General features: G+C 42.3%; 1 protein-coding gene across 2 annotated transcripts in view; it reads left to right on the forward strand.

Annotated features, from left to right (window-relative positions):
- The window catches only part of klhl32 (kelch-like family member 32), a 288,264-nt gene that overhangs the window by 48,765 nt on the left and 221,763 nt on the right, over positions 1 to 17,736 (forward strand). The gene's annotated exons all lie outside the window — the stretch shown is intronic.

The following is a 17,736-nucleotide window of genomic DNA, read 5'->3' on the forward strand; positions in this document are numbered from 1 at the left end:
GGTTAGGACTTCATTCCTTGGAGCGTAGAAGAATGAGGGGGGATTTGAAAGAGGTTTACAAAATTATGATGGGAATAGATAGAGTGAATGCGAATAGGCTCTTTCCACTTAGACTGGGAAAAATAGATATGAGAGGACAACAATACACACAAAATGCTGGTGGAACACAGCAGGCCAGGCAGCATCTATAGGGAGAAGCGCTGTTGACGTTTTGGGCCGAGACCCTTCATCAGGACTGGAGAGGACATGGCTTTAGGGTGAAAGGGGAAAGATTTAGGGGGAATTTAGGGGGTACTTCTTCACTCAGAGTGGTGGGAGTGTGGAATGAGCTGCCATCTGACAGGTAAATGCAGGCTCACTCTTAAGTTTTAAGAATAAATTGGATAGATACAGGATGGGAGAGGTCTGGAGGGTTATGGACTGGGTGCAGGTCAATGGGACTAGCAGAATAAAGTTTTGGCACAGACTAGAAGGGCCAAATGGCCTGTTTTCTGTGCTGTAGTGTTATATGGTTCTAAATACTAGACTGAAAATGTTATATTTGAATGCACGCAGCATAAGAAATAAAATGGACGATCTTGAAATTCAGCTACAGATTGGTAAATATGACGTTGTGGCCATCTCTGAAACTTGGCTGAAGGATGGCTGCCATTGGGAGCTGAATGTCCGAGGATATATGGTGTATTGGAAAGATAGGTTAGTAGGCATAGGGGGTGGTGTGGCCCTTTGTACAAGAAATAATATTAAATCATTAGAAAGGGATGACATAGGATCAGATGGTGTAGGGGTTGAGTTAAAAAATGGCAAGAGTAGAAGGACCCTAATGGCAGTTGTATACAGGCTTCCAAACAGCGGCCAGGATGTGGATTACAAATTACAGCAGGAGATAGAAAAGGCGTGTCAGAAGGGCAATGTCATGATAATCGTTGGAGATTTTAATATGAAAGTGGACTGGGAAAACCAGGCCAGTACTGGACCTCAAGAGAGAATTTGTAGAATGTCTAAGTGATGGCTTTTTAGAACAGCTTGTTGTTGAGCCCACTAGCGGATCGACTATGCTGGTTTGGGTGTTGTGCAATGATCTGGTGGTGATGAGAGAGCTTAAGGTTAAGGAATCTTTAGGGAACAGTGATCACAATATGATCAGAATCAGAATCAGACTTTAATCGCCAAGTACCTACGCACATACAAGGAATTTACTTCCGGCAGATGTTGTCTCTCTGCTCATAACAATAATAATGATAAATATAAATGAAAATATAGATTATACATACAGGTAGTGCAATCCAAGTAATAGTTAGCCGACAGTTAACCGGCAGTTAACTGTTCAGCAAAGTGACCGCAGTAGGGAAAAAACTTCTCCAGTGCCTATTAGTCTTAGTCTGGAGGGATCTGAAGCGCCTACCAGACGGAAGCAGATCAAACAGTCCGTGTGCAGGATGGGAGGAGTCCTTTATGATGTTCCCCGCCCTCTTCTTCAACCTGGAAGAGTACAGGTCCACAATAGAGGGCAGGGAGGCTCCAATGATGCGCTCGGCAGTCCTCACTGTGCGCTGTAGTCTGGTTCTATCCTGCTTGGTGGCGGCTCCAAACCACACAATGATGGAGGTGCACAGGACAGACTCAATGACTGCAGTGTAGAACTGCAGCAGCAATTCCTGAGGCAGACCATATTTCCTCAAGAGCCGCAGGAAATACATCCGCTGCTGGGCCTTCTTCAGGATGGAGCTGATGTTCTGCTCCCACTTCAGATCCTGAGAGATGGTGGTTCCCAGGAACCTGAAGTTCTCCACGGTGGACACAGGGCTGCTGAGGACTGTGAGGGGAGACATAGCGGGGGGATGTCTCCTGAAATCCACTATCATCTCTTTTGTCTTGAGCGTGTTCAGCTCCAGATCGAGTTCACTTTGAAATTTGAGAAGGAGAAACTAAATTCCAATGTGTCAGTATTTCAGTGGAATAAGGGGAATTACAATGGCATGAGGGGGAACTGGCCAAGGTTGACTGGAAAGAGACACTAGCAGGAAGGACAGCAGAGCAGCAGTAGCAGGAGTTTCCGTGAAAAATGAGGGAAGTGCAAGACAGATATATTCCAAATAAGAAGAAATTTTCAAATGGAGGAAGGACACTACTGTGGCTGACAAGTGAAGTCAGAGCCAAAGTGAAAGCAAAAGAGAGGGCCTACAAGGAAGCCAAAACTAGTGGGAAGATAGAGGATTGGGAAGCTTTTAACAACTTGCAGAAGGAAATTAAGAAGGTCATTAGGAAGGAAAAGATGAATTATGAAAGGAAGCTGGCGACTACTATCAAAGAAGATATTAAAAGCTTTTTTAAGTATTAAAGGGTAAAAGAGAGTTGAGTGTAGGTATAGGACCAATAGAAAATGATGCTGGAGATATTATAGCAAGAGACGCAGAGATGGCAGAGGAACTGAATGCATATTTTGCATCAGTCTTAACAGTGGAAGACATCTGCAATATACTGGGCATTCAAGTGAAGTGTCGGTGAGGTGAAGTATGTGCAGTGTAAATTACAACTGAGAAGGTGCTCAGAAAGCTTAATGGTCTGAGGGTGGATAAATTTCCTGGACTTGATGGAATGCACCCTCAGATTCTGAAGGAAGGAGCTGGAGAGATTGCGGAGGCATTAACAATGACCGCTGTTTTTTACAACATATGTCAATGATGTGGACTATGGGACCCTGACGAAGGGTCTCAGCCCGAAACGTCGATAGTGCTTCTCCGTATAGATGCTGCCTGGCCTGCTGTGTTCCACCAGCATTTTGTGTGTTGCTTGAATTTCCAGCATCTGCAGATTTCCTCCTGTGGACTATGGTATTAATGGTTTTGTGGCTAAATTTGCTGATGATACAAAGATAGGTGGAGGAGCGAGTAGTGTTGAGGAAACAGAGAGCCTGCAGAGAGACTTTGGTAGTTTAGGGGAATGGGCAAAGAAGTGGCAAATGAAATACAATGTTGGAAAGTGTATGGCCATGCACTTTGGTGGAAGAAATAAACTGTCAGTCTATTATTTAGATTGGGAGAGAATTCAAAATGCGGAGATGCAAAGGGACTTGGGAGTCCTTGTGCAGGTAATCACAGTTTAATGTCCAGGTAATCCTTTACATATATAGGTATCTGTGGAATTCAGTGCTATAGATGGCTGTGGAGGCCAAGTTATTGAATATATTTAAAGCAGAGTTTGATAGGTTTTTGATTCATCAGGGTGACAAAAATTATGCGGAGATGGCCAGAGACTGGGGTTGAGGGGGGATAATAAATCAGTCATGTTGGAGTGGTGGAGCAGACTTGATGGGTTGGTTAGCCCAATTTTGTTCCTATATCTTACGGTCTTATGATTTAAAAGGAGCGAGGTTACAAATGATCCAGTGTGCTCGTGCAGGAATCACTGAGCGGTAGCAGGCAGGTCTGACAAATGAGTTAGAAAGCAAATGGCATTTTGGCCTTAGGTACAAAGGAGTTTGTTAATTAAAAAACTGATAATTTTTCAGTTGTCTATGGAATTGATGAAACCATCCCACAATAATGTAAAATCAGATACTGATGGCTTAAGAAGTATTTCCTCAAACAGTAACTCAAATTAATTCTGAGGTACCTTTTGAGAAAATATTTAATCCCACAAACAGTTCCTTATGAAGGGTCTTGGCCCAAAACATCCAATAATTCCCTGTAAGTGGTGTCACAGGTAGACAGGGTTGTAAAGAAGGCTTTTGGCATCCTGGCATTCATAAATCAAAGTATTGAGTATAGGAGTTGTTTATTTCCCTTTGTAGATGCTGCCTGACCTGCTGAGTACCTCCAGTGTTTTGTGTGTATTAACCATATAACCATATAACAATCACAGCACGGAAACAGGCCATTCCGGCCCTCCTAGTCCGTGCCGAACTCTTAATCTCACCTAGTCCCACCTACCCGCACTCAGCCCATAACCCTCCACTCCTTTCCTATCCATATACCTATCCAATTTTACCTTAAATGACACAACTGATCTGGCCTCTACTACTTCTACAGGAAGCTCATTCCACACAGCTATCACTCTCTGAGTAAAGAAATACCCCCTCGTGTTTCCCTTAAACTTTTGCCCCCTAACTCTCAAATCATGTCCTCTCGTTTGAATCTCCCCTACTCTCAATGGAAACAGCCTATTCACGTCAACTCTATCTATCCCTCTCAACATTTTAAATACCTCGATCAAATCCCCCCTCAACCTTCTACGCTCCAATGAATAGAGACCTAACTTGTTCAACCTTTCTCTGTAACTTAAGTGCTGAAACCCTGGTAACATCCTAGTAAAACGTCTCTGCACTCTCTCTAATTTATTGATATCTTTCCTATAATTCGGTGACCAGAACTGTACACAATTGCTCAGGATATGCAGAATCTCTTGTGTTTATGATTCCCTATGAAATTTAGTCTTTAATCAGGTTAATAAAGATATTATTGAGAGCACAGGTGAATATTTGGATATCTTGTGGCTTGTTTAGATATGTGTTATACAGAGATAATGATCAGTATTCATGAGCTTCACCCCAGGTTATTCAACTTATACCTTTAATTAATAGAATGATTTTGAAATATTCCATTAAACTGAAGAGATTTTTAGTCCTTTGACATCATAATTTGATTCTAAGTAGAATGTATTCTGATCTTTTATTGAATTAATAAAATTTAAATGAGGTAAATCTGCCTGACTTTTCTAGTTATTCCTTCCACAGAACAAATAGTGTTTGATCTATGATGAGTTTTCTTTTTTTTTGCTGAAGGAGACAAGAAATTATCAACGACCTTGAAGGGTACTTTCTGAAAGGTTTCATGTGAAAGGGTAATTCATTCAATGCCATATTTTTTCTAATCCTGACTTAATCTGCTCAATTGAAACCCAGTAGTGACATGAACAATTTCAGAGCAGAGCATGAATCTTTCATTCAGAGTATTTCATCAATGTCTTTATACTTATCCTTCTGGTGTTCAAAACTGCCACTGTGTGCAGTTATCCTTTCAACGATGTGACTAAATGAACTAATAACTGACTTTGCTGTGAGTTCACTGCTACTCATGAGAAGTGAAATGCGAAACTAGTCTACCGCAATAGAGTCACAGAACACTACAGCACGGAAACAGGCGCTTCAACACACCTAGTCTGTGCCAAACCATGATTCTGCCGATTTCCATTGACCTGCCCAGGGCCCATAGCCCTCCACACCCCTCTCATCCACAGGAATAGCAATAACAAGCTTTTAGATCTAATTCATTTTATTGCAATCAGAGCCAATCGATAAAATATCAAAGAGTGCAGCACTGTTCAGGCCCTTCAGCCCACATTGGTGTGCTGTCCTTTTAACCTACTCAAGATCATTCTAACCCTTCCCTCTGACATAGCCCTCCATTTTTCTTTTATCCATGTGCTACGGAAGAGTTTCTTAAATGTCTCTAATGTATCTGCCTCTACCACTCCCAGGAGTGTGTTCCATGCACTCACTGTGTAAAAGATTTGCCTCTGAAATCCCTCTTATACTTTCCTCCAATTATGTTCAGTCATGTTAGCCATTTCCACCCTGGGAAAATCTCTCTGACTGTCCACTCAATGGATGCTTTTACCATTTTGAGTACCTCTATCAAGTCATGTCTCATCCTCCTTCATTACAAAGGGAAACGCCCTAATAAATTCCCAGCTTGCTCAACATATCCTGGTAACACAACTTTCTTAATGTGACAATTCTTCCCAAGGCTTCTTCCTCATAATGCACATTACTTATAAGCACATTTGATCCTCGTTGAGTGCCTTCAACCTACGGTTATGCTTTCCTTTCTTGAACACAAATTCCTATTTAACATTGAACACAAAGCATAGAACATAATGTATGGAATGTCCTGCCGGGGTGGTGGGAGAGACATTTGGGGGACATTTCAGAGACTTTTAGATAGGCACATGGATGATAGAAAAATGAAGGGCTACAACATGTGGGAGGGAAGGATTAGATTAGGGCCTGTCTTGTGCTGTTATGGTCTCTGTTCTAGAATGGTATAGCACAGAAGGGGCTGTTGATGTTTTTAAACAACTCTGTGATCAATCTAATCCTTTGCTTATGCTTAGGCACAACCCTCCATTTTTCTTTCATCCATATGCCTTACTAAGAGTCTCTCATATGTCCCTAATGTCTCTGTTTGTAACACCAACCACAGCAGTGCCGACCAAGCACCCACCACTCTGTGTAAAATAAAAACCCATCTCTGATATTTATCTATTCTATACTTTCATTCACTCATTTTGAAAGGATGTCCTTTGGTAAAAGTGAGCTGGCTATTTAAAGTGCCTATAAAAAGTATTCCCCCTCCCCCTTGGAAGTTTGTGTTTTATCACATTGAATCTCAGGATTTGATTTGGCTTTTTTGACACGGATCAAAAGAAAAAGGTTCTTTTGTGTCGAAGTGAAAACAGATCTCTACAAAGCGATCTAAATTAATCACAAATACAAAACACAAAATAATTGATTGTATAAGTATTCACCCCCTTCAAGTCAGTATTTAGTAGATACACCTATGGCAGCAATTACAGCTTTGAATCTGTGTGGGTAGGTCTCGATCAGCTTTGCATATCTGAACACTGCAATTTCCCCCCCATTCTTCTTTACAAAGCTCTGTCAGATTGCATGGGGATCGTGAGTGAACAGCCCTTTTCAAGTCCAGCCACAAATTCTCAATTGGATCGAGATCTGGACACTGACTTGGCCACTCCAGGACATTAACTTTGTAGTTTTTAATCCATTGCTGTGTAGCTTTGGCTTTATGCTTGAGGTCATTGTCTTGCTGGAAAACAAATCTTCTCCCAAGTCTCAGCTCTCTTACAGACTGAATCAGGTTTTCCTCCAGGATTTCTCTGTATTTTGCTGCATTCATTTTGCCCTCTACCTTCACAAGCCTTCCAGGGCTTGCTGCAGTGAAGCATCTCCACAGTGTGATGCAGCTACCACCATGCTTCACGGTAGGGATGGTGTGTTTTTGATTATGTGTTTATGCCAAGCAGTATTCAGTCTGATGGTCAAAAAGCTCAATTTTGATTTTACCAGACCATAGAACCTTCTTACAGCTGACTTCAGAGTCTCCCACATAGAAACATAGAACACAGCAAAATACAGACCCTTCGGCCCACAAAGCTGTGCCAAACATGTCCTTACCTTAGAACTACCTAGGTTTACCCATAGCCCTCTCTTTTTCTAAGCTCCATGTACCTATCCAGGAGTCTCTGAAAAGACCCTATGCCTTCTGGCAAACTCTAGCTGAAATTTCATGTGAGTTTTTTTCAAACAGTGGCTTTCTCTTTGCCGCTCTCCTATAAAGCTGTGACAGGTGAAGCACCCGAGCAACAGTTGTTGTATGCACAGTCTCTTGCATGTCAGCCACTGAAGCTTGTAACTCCTCCAGAGTTGTCATAGGTCTCTTGGTGGCCTCCATCATGAGTCCTCTTTTTGCACGGTCACTCAGTTTTTGAGGACAGCCTGCTCTAGGCAGGTTTACAGCGGTACCATATTCTTTCCATTTCTTGGTGATTGACTTGACTGTACTCCAAGGAATATTCAGTGACTTGGAAATTTTCTTGTATCCATCTCCTGACTTGTGCTTTTCAATACCTTTTCACAAAATTGCTTGGTATCTTCTTTTGTCTCCATGATGTAGTTTTTACCAGGATACTGACTCACCAGCAGTTGAACTTTCCAGATTCAGGTGTATTTTTACTACAATCAATTGAAAACCCTTGACTGCACACAGGTGATCTCCATTTAACTGATTATGTGACTTCTGAAACCAATTGGCTGCAGCAGTGATGATTTGGTGTGTCATCAAAAGTGGAGAATACTTATGCAATCAATACTTTTGTATTTTATACTTGTAATTAATTTAGATCACTTTGTAGAGATCTGTTCTCACTTTGACACAAATGAGTTTTTCTGTTGATCAGTGTAAAAAAAATTTAAATCCACTGTGATTTAATGTTGTAAAACAATAAAACATGAAAACTTTCAAAGGGGGTGAATACTTTTTATAAGCATTGTAAGACTTTATAAATCTCTGATGATCTTACACACCCCTATCAAGGCATCCCTCGTCCTCCTTGACTCCAAGGAGAAAACATGTAGCTTGCTCAATCTTTATATGGGTTCTCTGGAGCTGAAGGTGCATTTTGAATCTGAAGGCTCGCAGTTAATAATCCTGGGAATTAATGGGTTAAAATATCAGGAGTGTATGATGGCTCTGTGCTTGTACTTGCTGGAGTTTAGAAGAATGAAGGGGGATCTCATTGAAACCTATTGAATATTGAAAGTCCTAGACCAGGGGTCGGCAACCTTTTTGCCTCTGTGGGCCGGATGCTTATTAATGAACGGATGGTGGGCCAGATAAATGTCATAAAAAACTCAAAATATGGGAATTTTCCATTTAACTACATCTAGTTAGGTTTTGCCTCAAATTAATGAATAACGCATGCTAGAAAATCATTTGTGCTTAACCAAGGATGCCAATTACTAATCAAAGAACTCAGTTTAGTTGCAATTTATTTCAATCAAGGCATTGTTTGAACCTATTAAAAGGACACAAGAATCTTTGAACATAAAATGTATGAACATGATGCATTGAATGGTGGTAAATTAAGTATAATAAAAAAGAAAATTTTAATGCAAACAGTCGATAAATCAGTGTGAAACTTGATGCTGTTTGTTGTTTGAAAGCTTCTCAATATTGGGTGTCAGACTTGTTGATGACATTATCCACATGGGCATCAGTCAATCTTGTTCTCAAAAGGTTCTTGGTGTGCTTCACTTTTGAAAATAATTGCTCACACAGATAAGTGCTGCCAAACAATGATACCATCTTTTTTGCATGGTCAACTAAGTTAGGATACTTCCCACTTGGAAGAATATATTTGCTATAGAAGTCAAGCACTGACACATCTTCAGACTGAAATTTCGATCTCAATATGTCGTCACACTGCATCTCAATCAATTCCATTTGAAAAATTTCTGATGCAGTGTCCACTTCCACATCAAATGGGGTAGCAAACAGCTCAAACTCATTTGCATGCAAGTGAAAATCAGCAAAACGTTATGAAGACTCTTTTCTCAATTCTTGGACCATATTCACAAAAATGCCTGGATCTTGTGCTTTACTTTTTTGAAAATGGATACTTTCACAATTGCAGCTTTCTTTCAAAGGCCACAATATGACCATACATCTGATGTATCAGCTGATTTTTTTTCTTTGAAGTTGTAAATTCAAGTTATTTAAATGAGATGTAATGCTCACAAGAAATGCCAAGGTTGCAAGCCAATCAGGATCACGAAAATGTGAAGCATCCTCATTTTTGTTTTCAAGGAATATTGCCACCTCTTCATGCAGTGCAAGTATTCTTTCCAGCATTGACCCTTGGCTAAGCCAGCATGCATTGCAGAAATAAGCCAGGTCCCCATATTCTGCCTCAGTTTTCCTTCATTTTCACTGCTTTTCTTGGCAAAAAATGACCAAAAATGACATTTGTTTTCCGAAACTAGCCTTCATTTGCTCAATTTTTTCTTTACTTGCTTGCCCAGTAAACTTGTTAAAATTTCCACTATGGCAGGTCTTGTAATGTCACCTGATATTTGCCACCTTCTTCACAGCAACATTTTCTAGGCAAATGAGACAGCTTGCTCGATGAAGAGGTAATCTAGTGTCCAAGTGTCTTGGAAATTTCAGTACTCAGTGTTTACCTTCCTGCGTTTTGCATTAATTGCCATTGGAAATTTTTTCTTTGATCTTATTTTGAAATGTGTGTTATTCAACAAGTATCATAGCACATGTAAATGTCTCAGATTCAGATTCAGTTTATTGTCATTTATAAACCACAAATACAATACAGCTAAAAAATGAGACAACGTTCTCCGGAATGATATCATGAAAAAGCACAAAACAGACCACACAAGAAAAACCACATAACATTTGGTAATCCCCAATCTAGAGTCCGGAGAAGCTGCTGTGTATCGATATCGTGCTACCGTCTGAGCACGTTCCCCGGAAAGGAACTACAAACCCATCAGACAAAACTAAAGCTACAAGACCTACACAAAACCACATAGTTACATATAGTTATAGTTAACATATAGTTTCAACAGTGCAGACAATACACATAATTGATAAAAGACTAACTGACAAAGACCACATAATTATAACACATAGTTTCAACAGTGCAAAGCAATACCGTAATCTGATAAAGAGCAGTCCGTGGCACGGTTTAAAAGAAAGTCTCAAAGTCCCGACAACCCATCATCTCATGCAGACGGTAGAAGGAAGAAAAACTCTTCCTGCCATGAACCTCCAGCGCCGCAGCTTGCCGATACAGCACTCTGGGAACCCTGACCACAGCCAACTGGATAATTAGCATGGATTTCTTGTTAAAACACAGTGATGCTGTTTCTGCTTACAAATTTGAACAATCCCATCTGAAAACCTGAGCTACTAATAAGGTAGTCTGCCTTCCCACCATTCGTATATACCAGTGTTTGGCTTGGAACAAAACGGAACCTGGGGCCAGTGTAACAAGACACCTTGCATGTCCATCAGTGTGGTTGCATGAAACACTCAGAATAAGGAAAAATCACTCACAGACTGGATAAGCACTGTATCCCAATATTTGCTCACGTGCCGGTCAAAATACCCATTGCCCATGGGCCGTAGGTTGCCTAGTGGGACTGGATGTGGAGAGGATGTTTCCTATAGCGGGAGGGGGGGGGGTGTTGCCTGGGACCAGAGGGTACAGCCTCAGAGTACAGCTGATTCACTCATGGTGTAGACAGAGATGAGAAGGAATTTCTTTAGTTTGAAGGTGGTGAATCTGTGGAATTCATTGCCACAGATTGTTTTAGAGGCCAAGTCACTGGGTATATTTAAAGTGGAGATTGATAGTTTCTTGATTAGTCAGGGCATCAAAGATCATGGGTAGAAGGCAGGTGAATGGGGTTGAGGAGGATAATCAATTGGCCATGATGGAATGGTGGAAAAGTCTCAATTGGCTGAATTGCCCAATTCTACTCCTCTGTCTTTTGGTCGTAAGCCTGTAGAAGAGGTTCTGTGGCTGAAGCAGCATGTGGGACATGAAACAGAATGAGGTAGCAAAAGCTCCGATTTAGGTAAATTGTGAATAGGATATGGAAGAAAAATGCTGGAAATAATGAGAACTGGAAGGGGTGAGGCTTGGATGCAGTAATATGGAGGAGGATTGTTGACTTCGAGATGGATTTCATTCAGTGAGGAACATGACCTGGCACGAGGTGTGGTTGAGTGAGTAAGGGCAGCGTGTTTGTGTTTGGAGCATTCAGAGTGGCAGACAGTGGTGCTCAGAGCAAAAGAGGCAGAAGTGGTACTCGGGATAGATCAGAATCAGGTTTATTATCATTGACATGTTGTGAAAATTGTTGTTTTGCGGCAGCAACACAGCTCAATACATTTCAAAATTATAAATTACAATAAGAAATGTATAAAATAGAGAGTCCAAAAATAGAGCAAAATGAAGCTGTGCTCATGGGTTTATGGACCGCTCAGAAATCTGATGCGGGATGGGGAGAAGCTTTCTGAACTATTGAGTGTATATCTTCAGGCTCCTGTACCTTCTCCTTCTCGCTTCCAGTAGGTTTGGTATTGTCATTTAAAGTAAAATTGGATAGGTATATGGACAGGAAAGGAATGGAAGGTTAAGGGCCGAGTGGGGGTCAGTGGGACTAGGTGAGAGTAAGCGTTCAGCACGGACTAGAAGGGCTGAGATGGCCTGTTTCCGTGCTGTAATTGTTATATGGTTATATGGTTAACGGTACCAATGAGAAGAGGGCTTGTCCTTGACGGTGAGGGTTACTAATGATGGATGTCATTAGAAACGGGGATGGTGCCGGAGGATTGGCGTATTGCTCATGTGGTTCCATTATTTAAAAAGGGTTCTAAGAGTAAACCTAGCAATTATCAGCCTATGAGTTTGACATCAGTGGTGGGTAAATAAATGGAAATTATTCTTAGAGATGGTATATATAATTATCTGGATGGAAGGGTCTGATTAGAAACAGTCAAAATGGATTTGTGTGTGGAAGGTCACGTTTGACAAATCTTATTGAATTTTTTGAAGAGGTTATTAGGAAAGTTGACGAGGGTAAAGCAGTGGATGTTGTCTATATGGACTTCAGTAAGGCCTTTGACAAGGTTCCACACGGAAGGTTAGTTAGGAAGGTTCAATTGTTAGGTATTAATATTGAGGTAGTAAAATGGATTCAACAGTGGCTGGATGGGAGATGCCAGAGAGTAGTGGTGGATAACTGTTTGTCAGGTTGGAGGCCGGTGACTAGTGGTGTGCCTCAGGGATCTGTACTGGGTCCAATGTTGTTTGTCATAAACATTAATGATCTGGATGATGGGGTGATAAACTGGATTAGTAAGTATGCAGATGAAACTAAGATAGGTGGCATTGTGGATAATGAAGTAGGTTTTCAAAGCTTGCAGAGAGATTTAGGCCAGTTAGAAGAGTGGGCTGAAAGATGGCAGATGGAGTTTAATGCTGATAAGTGTGAGGTGCTACATTTTGGTTGGAATAATCAAAATAGGACATAGATGGTAAATTGTATGGCGTTGAAGAATGCAGTGGAACAGAGTGATCTAGGAATAATAGTGCATAGTTCCCTGAAGATGGAATCTCATGTGGATAGGGTGGTGAAGAATGCTTTTGGTATGCTGGCCTTTATAAATCAGAGCATTGAGTATAGGAGTTGGGATGTAATGTTAAAATTATACAAGGCATTGATAAGGCCGAATTTGGAGTATTGTATACAGTTCTGGTCACCGAATTATAGGAAAGATGTAAACAAAATAGAGAGAATACAGAGGAGATTTACTAGAATGTTACCTGAGTTTCAGCACCTAAGCTATAGAGAAAGGTTGAACAAGTTAGGTCTTTATTCTTTGGAGCGTAGAAGGTTGATGTGGGACTTGATAGAGGTATTTAAAATTATGAGGGGGATAGATAGAGTTGACATGGATAGGCTTTTTCCATTGAGAGTAGGGGAGATTCAAACAAGAGGACATGAGTTGAGAGTTGGGGGGCAAAAGTTTAGGGGTAACATGAGGGGGAACTTCTTTACTCAGAGAGTGGTAGCTGTGTGGAACGAGCTTCCAGTAGAAGTGGTAGAGGCAGGTTTGGTATTGTCATTAAAAGTAAAATTGGATAGGTATATGGACAGGAAAGGAATGGAGGGTTATGGGCTCAGTGCAGGTTGGTGGGATTAGGTGAGAATAAGCGTTCAGCATGGACTAGAAGGGCCGAGATGGCCTGTTTCCGTGCTGTAATTGTTATATGGTTACTGAGCATTAACTTTTGAAGATGTCTCAATGGTAAGGAGGATTGTGCTTGTGATGGAGCTGGATGAGTTTGCAACTTTCAGCAGCTTTTTCTGATCCTGTACAGAGGCAGCGATGAAACCAGTTAGAGTGTTTTCCATGGTACATCTGTAGAACTTTGCTAGAGTATTTAGTGGAGAAGACTGGATGATAAGAACTCTATTGAAGCAGTGGCTGGCTAGGAATTGGCCATTGCAAGTGGAGAGAACACAACCTTGCATCCAATGGAATAACAAGTCATGCTTATTCAAATACTAGAACCTCTGTTCTTTAAGCTGTTGGCCCTTTGGTAAAAGCAGGGAAGATGGATGCACGGGACACAAGTTGGTGAAGATGACATACAGACAGACACACACACACAATGTTCAAAGTAAATTTATTATCAAAGTTCGTATATGTAACCATATACAACCCTGAGATTAATTTTCTTACAAGCATTCGCAGTAGAACAAAGAAATACAATAAAATCAATGAAAAACTGTACACACCCTGACAAACACCAATGGACAGAAGACAAACTGTGCAAATACAAAAAATATATATAATAATAATAATAGTAAATAATTCTGAGAACATGAATTGTAGAGTCCCTGAAAGTGAGTTTATAAATTGTGGTCAGTGCTCAGTTTAGTGTTTACACTCATGCATGTAAAAGTTGTCAATATTGTGATACTAGGATATAATGGAATAATTTAAAAAGCAAAATTAATAAATACAGTATAAAGCGATGTCCAGAAAGGAATTGCATAACAGGTTAAGGAATTTGGAGATGTGTGGACTTTGGTTTGAGCTTGGCATGAAGGAGATTGTGTTGCTGTCAGTGCCAGCTTTCAGGCAAATGAGTGAGTGAGTTGCTGTAGCAGGCAAGTGCATGGATATAACTGTTCCCTCTCGCCCTCCCCCCTCCCCTCTCCCCCTCCCCCTCCCCCCTCCTCCTTCCCTCCTTCCCCCTCCCTTTCTCTCCTGTTTTGCCAACACATCCAGGTGAGCATACGGGGAGATAGCATACTTGACCACTGCTACTCTCCCTTCTGCAATGCTTACAAAGTGCTCCTTCGCTCCCCATTTGGAAAATCAGATCACTCCTCCATTTTGCTACTGCCGCAGTACAGGCAGAAGCTAAAACATGAGACGTCCACTCTTGGTCCAACCAATCGGCCTCCATGCTGCAGGACTGCTTTGATGATGTCGACTGAAATGTCCTCCTTGATGAGGATGTCTCTGAGTTCACAGGTGGGGTCACGAGTTTCATCTGGAAGTGCAACAGGGTCTTCCCGAACCAGAAACCCTGGATCAACAGTTCCACGCGAATACATCATAGGAACAGGGCCTTTTAATCTGATCACTAATCCAATTAAATTAGTGATCAGATGACCAACTGAACTAATCTCTTCTGCCTACACAGTGTCCATATCCTTCCATATTCCTCACATTCAATTGCCTATCTAAATGTTGCTTAAGAGTTGCTAAATGTCTCTACCACCAGCCCAGGCAGAACTTCCCAGGTACCCTCCACTCTCTTTTTAAAAAAAGTTGCCCCTCACATCTCTTTTGAAATAACCCCCACTCCGACCCTACCTAATTACGTGCCCCTGGTTTTAGACATTTCCTTCTTGGGAAAAAGATGCTCTCTATCTCCTCCATCTTTACCTCTCATAATTTTATAAACCTCTATCAGATTTCCTCTCAGATCTAAGCTGCCGTGAACACACATCTGCCACATTGTGGTCAATGCAGAAGTTTAAATGTGCTACAAGCCTATTATTAAGGCCTATTATTATTCGGAGCAAGAAGGCTGTGGGTAAACGGCTAAGGATTTCCGGAGTGAAGGCAGTTTTGCTACTCGGGGTAAATGAGAGGCAAGACTGCGCAGGAGTGTGACGTCAGCCAGTAGAAGGGGAAAGGTTTAAAAAGAAGATCGCTATATCCAGTGGGCAGTGGAGTGAGAGGGAGGCAGAGTCACAGGGCTTTGGCTCAACGGGCTTCGGCGGTAAAGGGATGAGGCAGGGTAGGTTTAACTGTGTTATTCGCGGAAAGGAAGAAGTATGTGTGTGAGGCCGGTTTTCTGCGCTCGGTGTCAGATGTGGGGGTGAGCGGTCCTGAAGTCTCCCAGCCTCCCGGACGGCCATACCTGCACCCGGTGTGTCGAGCTGCAGCTCCTGAGGGACTGAGTTAGGGAACTGGAGATGCAGCTCGATGACCTTCGCCTGGTCAGGGAGAGTGAGGAGGTGCGGGGCCACGGGAGACGGACAAGTGGGTCACAGTCAGGAGGGGGAAGTGGGAAGAGTACCCCTGTGGCTGTACCCCTTGACAATAAGTACTCCAGATTGAATACTGTTGGGGGGAGGAACAGCCTACCTGGGGGAAGCGACAGTGGCCATGCCTCTGGCATAGAGTCTGGCCCTGTGGTTCAGAAGGGTAGGGAAAGGAAGAGGAAGTCAGTAGTGAAAGGGGACTCGAAGGGGGGTCAGACAGGCAATTCTGTGGATGCAGGAAAGAAACTCGGATGGTAGTTTGCCTCCCAGGTGCCAGGGTCTGGGATATTTCAGATCACATCCAAGATATCCTGTAGTGGGAGGGAGAACAGCCAGAGGTCGTGGTACATATTGGTACCAATGACATAGGTAGGAAAAGGGAAGAGGTCCTAAAAAAAGTCTACAGGGAATTGGAAAGAAGGGAACTGGAGGCTACTGTGGGAGGCGAGGGTGGAAATTGTTGAGCCTCTGGTGGTGATCTTTGCATCATCAATGGGGACGGGAGAGATTCCGGAGGATTGGAGGTTTGCAGATGTTGTTCCTTTATTCAAGAAAGGGAGTAAAGATAGCCCAGGAAATTATAGACCAGTGAGTCTTACCTCAGTGGTTGGTAAATTGATGGAGAGGATCCTGAGAGGCAGGATTTATGAACATTTGGAGAGGCATAATATGATTAGGAATACTCAGCATGGCTTTGTCAAGGGCAGGTTGTGCCTTACGAGCCTGAATGAATTTTCTGAGGATGTGACTAAACACATTGATGAAGGAAGAGCAATAGATGTAGTGTATGTGGATTTCAGCAAGGTATTTGATAAGGTAACCCATGCAAAGCTTATTGAGAAAGTAAGGAGGCATGGGATCCAAGGGGATATTGCTTTGTGGATCCAGAACTGGCTTGCCCACAGAAGGCAAAGAGTGGTCACAGATGGGTCATATTCTGCAAGGAGGTCAGTAACCAGTGGTGTGCCTCAGGAATCTGTTCTGGGACCCCTACTCTTTGTGATTTCTATAAATGACCTGGATGAGGAAGTGGAGGGATGGGTTAGTAGGTTTGCTGATGACACAAAGGTTGAAGGTGGTGTGGACAGTGTGGAGGGCTGTCAGAGGTTACAGTGGGACATTGATAGGATACAAAACTGGGCTGAGAAGTGGCAGATGGAGTTCAACCCAGGTAAGTGTGAAGTGGTTCATTTTGGTAGGTCAAATATGATGGCAGAATATAGTATTAATGGTAAGACTCTTGGCAGTGTGGAGGATCAGAGGGATCTTGGGGTCCGAGTCCAAAGGATGCTCAAAGCAGCTGTGCAGGTTGACTCTGTGGTTAAGAAGGCATATGGTGTATTGGCCTTCATCAATCGTGGAATTGAATTTAGGAGCCGAGAGGTAATGTTATGGCTATATAAGACCCCAGTCAGACCCCACTTGGAGTATTGTGCTCAGTTCTGGTCGCCTCACTACAGGAAGGATGTGGAAGCCATAGAAAGGGTGCAGAGGAGATTTACAAGGATGTTGCCTGGATTGGGGAGCATGCCTTACGAGAATAGGTTGAATGAACCCTGCACTTTCTTCTTGGGGCTACAGATGATGAGAGATGACTGGATAGAGGTATATAAGATGATGAGAGGCATTGATGGTGTGGATAGTCAGAGGCTTTTTCCCAGGGCTGAAATGGTTGCCACAAGAGGACTCAGGTTTAAGTTGCTGGGGAGTAGGTACAGAGGAGATGTCAGGGGTAAGTTTTTTACTCAGAGAGTGGTGAGTGTGTGGAATGGGCTGCCGGTGGCAGTGGTGGAGGCAGATACAATAGGGTCTTTTAAGAGACTTTTGGATAGGTACTTGGAGCTTAGAAAAATAGAGGGCTATGAGCAAGCCTAGTAATTTCTAAGGTAGGGACATGTTCGGCACAACTTTGTGGGCCGAAGGGCCAATGTTGTGCTGCAAGTTTTCTATGTTTCTATCTTTATATGAATGATTCCAGCGTGGATAAAGCAGTGGCTGATTGACAGGAGGCAAAGAGTGCGAATGAAGGGGACCTTTCCTGTCTTGGCTGCTGGTGACTA

This window comes from Hemitrygon akajei, chromosome 9 (assembly GCF_048418815.1).
Source record: "Hemitrygon akajei chromosome 9, sHemAka1.3, whole genome shotgun sequence".
In the NCBI taxonomy this organism is placed as follows: Eukaryota; Metazoa; Chordata; class Chondrichthyes; order Myliobatiformes; family Dasyatidae; genus Hemitrygon; species Hemitrygon akajei.